Source organism: Atheta coriaria, unplaced genomic scaffold (genome assembly GCF_025399875.1).
Source record: "Atheta coriaria isolate IRGN ID8LTWV9N9 unplaced genomic scaffold, Caltech_Dcor_3.1 hic_scaffold_7_pilon, whole genome shotgun sequence".
Classification (NCBI taxonomy): domain Eukaryota; kingdom Metazoa; phylum Arthropoda; class Insecta; order Coleoptera; family Staphylinidae; genus Dalotia; species Dalotia coriaria.
Window position 1 is genome coordinate 11482439 of NW_027045449.1, and position 7705 is coordinate 11490143.

Here is a 7705-nt window from a genome sequence, read left to right on the forward strand (position 1 = left end):
ACATCGTAGGAGAACCATTTCTGCATCAGATTGTAAGTATTAAATTTGTTTATCATTTTCATAAATAACTTTGGTGATTAGATTATTAATTAGCTACAAAAATAGCATTTTTGTGTTTCGAAGGACTAATTTTTGCTTGTTTTAGGGTTTAGCACCTGAACCGGACATCGTAGGAGAACCATTTCTGCATCAGATTGTAAGTATTAAATTTGTTTATCATTTTCATAAATAACTTTGGTGATTAGATTATTAATTAGCTACAAAAATAGCATTTTTGTGTTTCGAAGGACTAATTTTTGCTTGTTTTAGGGTTTTAGCACCTGAACCGGACATCGTAGGAGAACCATTTCTGCATCAGATTGTAAGTATTAAATTTGTTTATCATTTTCATAAATAACTTTGGTGATTAGATTATTAATTAGCTACAAAAATAGCATTTTTGTGTTTCGAAGGACTAATTTTTGCTTGTTTTAGGGTTTAGCACCTGAACCGGACATCGTAGGAGAACCATTTCTGCATCAGATTGTAAGTATTAAATTTGTTTATCATTTTCATAAATAACTTTGGTGATTAGATTATTAATTAGCTACAAAAATAGCATTTTGTGTTTCGAAGGACTAATTTTTGCTTGTTTTAGGGTTTAGCACCTGAACCCGACATCGTAGGAGAACCATTTCTGCATCAGATTGTAAGTATTAAATTTGTTTATCATTTTCATAAATAACTTTGGTGATTAGATTATTAATTAGCTACAAAAATAGCATTTTTGTGTTTCGAAGGACTAATTTTTGCTTGTTTTAGGGTTTAGCACCTGAACCGGACATCGTAGGAGAACCATTTCTGCATCAGATTGTAAGTATTAAATTTGTTTATCATTTTCATAAATAACTTTGGTGATTAGATTATTAATTAGCTACAAAAATAGCATTTTTGTGTTTCGAAGGACTAATTTTTGCTTGTTTTAGGGTTTTAGCACCTGAACCGGACATCGTAGGAGAACCATTTCTGCATCAGATTGTAAGTATTAAATTTGTTTATCATTTTCATAAATAACTTTGGTGATTAGATTATTAATTAGCTACAAAAATAGCATTTTTGTGTTTCGAAGGACTAATTTTTGCTTGTTTTAGGGGTTTAGCACCTGAACCGGACATCGTAGGAGAACCATTTCTGCATCAGATTGTAAGTATTAAATTTGTTTATCATTTTCATAAATAACTTTGGTGATTAGATTATTAATTAGCTACAAAAATAGCATTTTTGTGTTTCGAAGGACTAATTTTTGCTTGTTTTAGGGTTTAGCACCTGAACCGGACATCGTAGGAGAACCATTTCTGCATCAGATTGTAAGTATTAAATTTGTTTATCATTTTCATAAATAACTTTGGTGATTAGATTATTAATTAGCTACAAAAATAGCATTTTTGTGTTTCGAAGGACTAATTTTTGCTTGTTTTAGGGGTTTAGCACCTGAACCGGACATCGTAGGAGAACCATTTCTGCATCAGATTGTAAGTATTAAATTTGTTTATCATTTTCATAAATAACTTTGGTGATTAGATTATTAATTAGGTACAAAAATAGCATTTTTGTGTTTCGAAGGACTAATTTTTGCTTGTTTTAGGGGTTTAGCACCTGAACCGGACATCGTAGGAGAACCATTTCTGCATCAGATTGTAAGTATTAAATTTGTTTATCATTTTCATAAATAACTTTGGTGATTAGATTATTAATTAGGTACAAAAATAGCATTTTTGTGTTTCGAAGGACTAATTTTTGCTTGTTTTAGGGTTTAGCACCTGAACCGGACATCGTAGGAGAACCATTTCTGCATCAGATTGTAAGTATTAAATTTGTTTATCATTTTCATAAATAACTTTGGTGATTAGATTATTAATTAGCTACAAAAATAGCATTTTGTGTTTCGAAGGACTAATTTTGCTTGTTTTAGGGGTTTAGCACCTGAACCGGACATCGTAGGAGAACCATTTCTGCATCAGATTGTAAGTATTAAATTTGTTTATCATTTTCATAAATAACTTTGGTGATTAGATTATTAATTAGCTACAAAAATAGCATTTTTGTGTTTCGAAGGACTAATTTTTGCTTGTTTTAGGGTTTTGCACCTGAACCGGACATCGTAGGAGAACCATTTCTGCATCAGATTGTAAGTATTAAATTTGTTTATCATTTTCATAAATAACTTTGGTGATTAGATTATTAATTAGCTACAAAAATAGCATTTTTGTGTTTCGAAGGACTAATTTTTGCTTGTTTTAGGGGTTTAGCACCTGAACCCGACATCGTAGGAGAACCATTTCTGCATGTAAGTATTAAATTTGTTTATCATTTTCATAAATAACTTTGGTGATTAGATTATTAATTAGCTACAAAAATAGCATTTTGTGTTTCGAAGGACTAATTTTTGCTTGTTTTAGGGGTTTAGCACCTGAACCGGACATCGTAGGAGAACCATTTCTGCATCAGATTGTAAGTATTAAATTTGTTTATCATTTTCATAAATAACTTTGGTGATTATATTATTAATTAGCTACAAAAATAGCATTTTTGTGTTTCGAAGGACTAATTTTGCTTGTTTTAGGGGTTTAGCACCTGAACCGGACATCGTAGGAGAACCATTTCTGCATCAGATTGTAAGTATTAAATTTGTTTATCATTTTCATAAATAACTTTGGTGATTAGATTATTAATTAGCTACAAAAATAGCATTTTTGTGTTTCGAAGGACTAATTTTTGCTTGTTTTAGGGGTTTAGCACCTGAACCGGACATCGTAGGAGAACCATTTCTACATCAGATTGTAAGTATTAAATTTGTTTATCATTTTCATAAATAACTTTGGTGATTAGATTATTAATTAGGTACAAAAATAGCATTTTTGTGTTTCGAAGCACTAATTTTTGCTTGTTTTATGGGTTTAGCACCTGAACCGGACATCGTGGGAGAACTATTTTCGCATCAGATTGTAAGTATTAACTTTGTTTATCATTTTCATAAATAACTTTGGTGATTAGATTATTAATTAGCTACAAAAATAGCATTTTTGTGTTTCGAAGGACTAATTTTTGCTTGTTTTAGGGGTTTTGCACCTGAACCCGACATAGTAGGAGAACCATTTCTACATCAGATTGTAAGTATTAAATTTGTTTATCATTTTCATAAATAACTTTGGTGATTAGATTATTAATTAGCTACAAAAATAGCATTTTTGTGTTTCGAAGGACTAATTTTTGCTTGTTTTAGGGGTTTAGCACCTGAACCGGACATCGTAGGAGAACCATTTCTACATCAGATTGTAAGTATTAAATTTGTTTATCATTTTCATAAATAACTTTGGTGATTAGATTATTAATTAGCTACAAAAATAGCATTTTTGTGTTTCGAAGGACTAATTTTTGCTTGTTTTAGGGGTTTTGCACCTGAACCCGACATAGTAGGTGAACCATTTCTGCATCAGATTGTAAGTATTAAATTTGTTTATCATTTTTATAAATAACTTTGGTGATTAGATTATTAATTAGCTACAAAAATTACATTTTTGTGTTTCGAATGACTAATTTTTGCTTGTTTTAGTTGTTTTGCACTTGAATCCGACATCACAGGGGAACTATTCTTGCATCAGATTGTAAGTATTTAATTTCTTTGTCATTTTCATGGACAACTTCTATATTTAGTTCACAAAAAAACGAAAACAATTGCATTTTCTGTGTTTTGAAACGCTGATTTTTGCTTATTTTATAATACCAGTCATTTGGGCTTGTTTTACTGTTATATATACCATGGATCGTTATTTAGGTATTTTCGAGATAATAAAACTGAGTTAGAAGATATTAAGACCGGATCCTGCTAGAGGTAGGGCGAGACAGAATTACTCTAAAATTTCATGTGTAATCAATGTGATCTATATGATCCGGGGAAATTTCAACACTTTGTTTATGTTTTCAGTTCGTAATGGCCTACGCAGCACGTTGAAATTGGATATAATTTGCGCATCTTCTGTTATTACTGTTGAATTACAGGTTTCTGTTTACTTCTAGTCTAACTTGACAATGAGCATTCGGGTTGGCTGTTGTTTCTTTCCGTTTAGTCGGTGTTGCGCAGTTGTGAGGTGAGCACGTGTTCTCATTCTTAGTCGGTCTTCATCGCAACTGTTAGCGTTTCTCAAGATTTTAATACGGTAGAAGCATTAGAATCGTTTGGTCATCGATTACTGGCTAAGTGATTTATGACGAATTGACTCTAGATTTAAGAGACTTTACCTCGTGCGGGTGTGAATGCAACCGGCCGTCGGATCTCATCCGTGAGGCTTCCAATTGGAATTATTGGTGAAAATGGCTCAATTGTTAATTCGCGGGAATAAATCACATGTTTTCCCGGTGTGTGGTAGTTGCCAGTGCAAAATTAATACATCAATTCTACTAACAATTCTACTTCGTGCGATTTAGAACTTCATTGATGGGACAACAAAGGAGTAACGTCAAGTAAAAAATTACCTTTGTTCAACTGTTTTTAAGTTTTACAAGTAATTATTGCTACGGGATTTGATAACCGTCGATGATTTCTTTTGTTTTTACACTGTATATATTTTTATTGATTGTCAATAAAACGCAATGTAATACTATAATCTCATGCATAGTTATTTGTGACATCCTTATTAACGTTTTCAGTATTCGCGTCCTAAACGTGCATGAAACGTGTACAACACAACTCTTGCTTGTATTGTGTTGTGTTTTAAAAATTGTATAAAGTAGAAACATAAATAGAAGAATCAAATAACAAAGATAAAAGCACTCGGTGGTCGAGTGGAGACGTGCACCTGCTGGCATGCTTGCAGACACGGATCGAATCTCAGGTATAGAAGGCATTTTTCTCAAATATAAAAATATTAGGTGTAATTTGGGTTGCATACATAAATTGCATCGAAATATAAGAGAAATTGAAATACAAGTGAAGGCAATATGAGAAGTAAGAAAGTAAGTGGAGGAGCAGAACAGAGAAATAGGAGAACAAGAAGAAGAGTAGCTGAGAAGAGTAGAGGAAGATAGAGGAAGAGAACAGAGTAGAGAGATAGAAGAGAAGAGAGAACAGGACAGGATCAGATTTTTAAATTTTTTGGCACGTGTCGTTATAAGACAGTCTACGGTCGATCGCCCACTGCTTCGATGCGTCCATTGCTCCCGGCCCATCCTACAGCTACGATGTCTCTGCGCTTCATCCCCGAAATTCTCAGGCATATCAACAATTTTTATGGTGGGGGATCACCCCCAGGGAGAGGGAACTCCTTATAAGGACAATCCTTATAAGGTCTTGTTCAACGTTTTAAGTCGCCTCAAGAGAGGCGACACTTAAAAATATTCTTACAAATTCTGACCTGTCGCTGAACTGAAAGATGGAGTACACAAATCATACAGGATACCTTAACAATTTTTATACAGGGGATCATCCCCTGAGAGAGGGAACTCTCTTAGAGACCTGTTCCTGAAATGATTGAGGGGGTACATACAAAGCATAAGGCAAAATCTTTCTTAACATTTCTTTATTCACAAATACAATTTAATACAATACAAGTTTAGATTTTACAAGTCAACAGAATACATGCGGCCATATTGAAACAGGACTTATGACCTGCTTAACCGCGCACATGCAAGCAAGTACTACTTTATAAAGTATTACCGGAATAATAAAATCAGAACATAGCCAATTTTCTAGGTGACTGAAAATGAAAACCAACATACAGGGTGTTCCAGAAGGAAAATCCCAAGTTTAAAACAAAGAACACTCAAAACTCACAAATATAGGCGATTTACTACGTACTGTTGGGAAAACTTATATACAGGGAGTGCAGAAAGAAAATTTTAAAAACTCCAAATATGGTCAATATTCATATCATAACGAGAGAAATGTTTAATATGAATTCAAAAATTTTACTCGAAAATCATGGGAAAGGTGAGGTAAAAAGGTGCTACAAGAATAAAACACTTACATTTTAATATATTGTTTAATATATTTGATGATAGCAACAACTGTATAAGGTAACCGACGGGTGAAGTATCATCGTAAATTGGTAGAACATCCGGCGGAAAACATCCAAATCGCCAGACGGCAAACGACGGCGCGTAGCAATACTACCGGTAAATACTATAAAAATGACTAGTTACTAGTAAATATTAAAATATATGGAGACTATGATAGCGAAAAACCATTCAACGTACAAGATTTTATTAAATCAACAAGAAACTTTTTAATTTAATGATGCTAAGGAGTGCAATTCGATTAAAAACGTTCGGCCAAAAATAGGAAAATAGGAACGAGCCGACTGTCGACGGCAAAGTGAGCGTGGTCGACCACATGAATATTGTCAATTTAATAATTCTCAGTTACTTTTTTATAATAATGCTTGTAATAATTAAATCATGCTTGTTATTTTCGGAAACAGGGCTATGAATTCAGATAAAAAATGATACCATGTGTTTGTAATTTGCAAAATTAATATCACTCAAATGGAATAATCAATTAATATAAACCGTCTTAACTTTCCGCAAAAAAATTAATTACACACCTACCAGGGCAATGATGAAGAGATTTTACATCCACGAATACTTGTGCAGGAATTAACAGACACTTATTTCTTACTAAATATCACTCTAACCGCCACAACTCATCAAACAAAACAGCCACACATGGTCGTTACAATTATTTTACTGATGACGAAAAGAATACACGACAATTAATTGAATAATTGAAGTCTGAAAACGCGTGGCTATTAGTGAGGCAGGTACAAGGCAGGTACGTCGCGATAATACACGTCAGTCGAACAAAAAAGTTGTTTATAAACAAACGTAGTGGCAAACACGTACTTGAAAAAACACAAACATTTTACGAAATATGGTTGAACAATTACTGTTATGCAAATTTTTGCGGGTTGTTGCCCGAATTCCTATAACAAACGAATACAACCCAATTCCGCATCTCTAGACGCCAAGGTGAAGTTACTACGGTGCCTAGATCGCGTGCAAACCCAAAAAAAACATAAACATTTCACGAAAAAGGGTTACTCTTATATGCTAATTTTAGCGGGTTGCAGGTCGAATTCCTGCAACAAATAAATACTACCCGACGGAAAATTTAATTCCGCATCTCTAGACGTCACGGTGGAGCTACTACGCCGCCTAGATCGCGCGCAAACCCGAAAAAACACAAACATTTCACGAAAAAGGGTTGAAAAATTACATTTATATGCAAATTTTCGCGGGTTGCAGGTCGAATTCCTGCAACAATTAAATACCACACGACGGAGAATTTAATTCCGCATCTCTAGACGCCACGCTGAAGTTACTACGCCGCCTAGATCGCGCGCAAACCCGAAAAAACACAAACATTTCACGAAAAAGGGTTGAAAAATTACCTTTATATGCAAATTTTCGCGGGTTGCAGGTCGAATTCCTGCAACAATTAAATACCACACGACGGAGAATTTAATTCCGCATCTCTAGACGTCACGGTGGAGCTACTACGCCGCCTAGATCGCGCGCAAACCCGAAAAAACACAAACATTTCACGAAAAAGGGTTGAAAAATTACATTTATATGCAAATTTTCGCGGGTTGCAGGTCGAATTCCTACAACAATTAAATACCTCCCGACGGAGAATTTAATTCCGCATATCCAGATGCAAAGCCAAAGATAT

At 34.0% G+C, this 7705-nt stretch overlaps 2 long non-coding RNA genes across 2 annotated transcripts; both read left to right on the forward strand.

Moving 5' to 3' along the window:
- Positions 1–1300: 1300 nt before the first annotated feature.
- Positions 1301–1707, forward strand: LOC135796342 (uncharacterized). Its single transcript, XR_010549313.1, has 3 exons — positions 1301–1346; positions 1460–1511; positions 1625–1707. It is a non-coding gene; the product is annotated as an uncharacterized lncRNA (long non-coding RNA).
- Positions 1708–2128: 421 nt separating this feature from the next.
- Positions 2129–4643, forward strand: LOC135795567 (uncharacterized). Its single transcript, XR_010549089.1, has 8 exons — positions 2129–2167; positions 2439–2490; positions 2603–2654; positions 2768–2819; positions 2941–2984; positions 3428–3479; positions 3593–3644; positions 3815–4643. It is a non-coding gene; the product is annotated as an uncharacterized lncRNA (long non-coding RNA).
- Positions 4644–7705: the final 3062 nt, after the last annotated feature.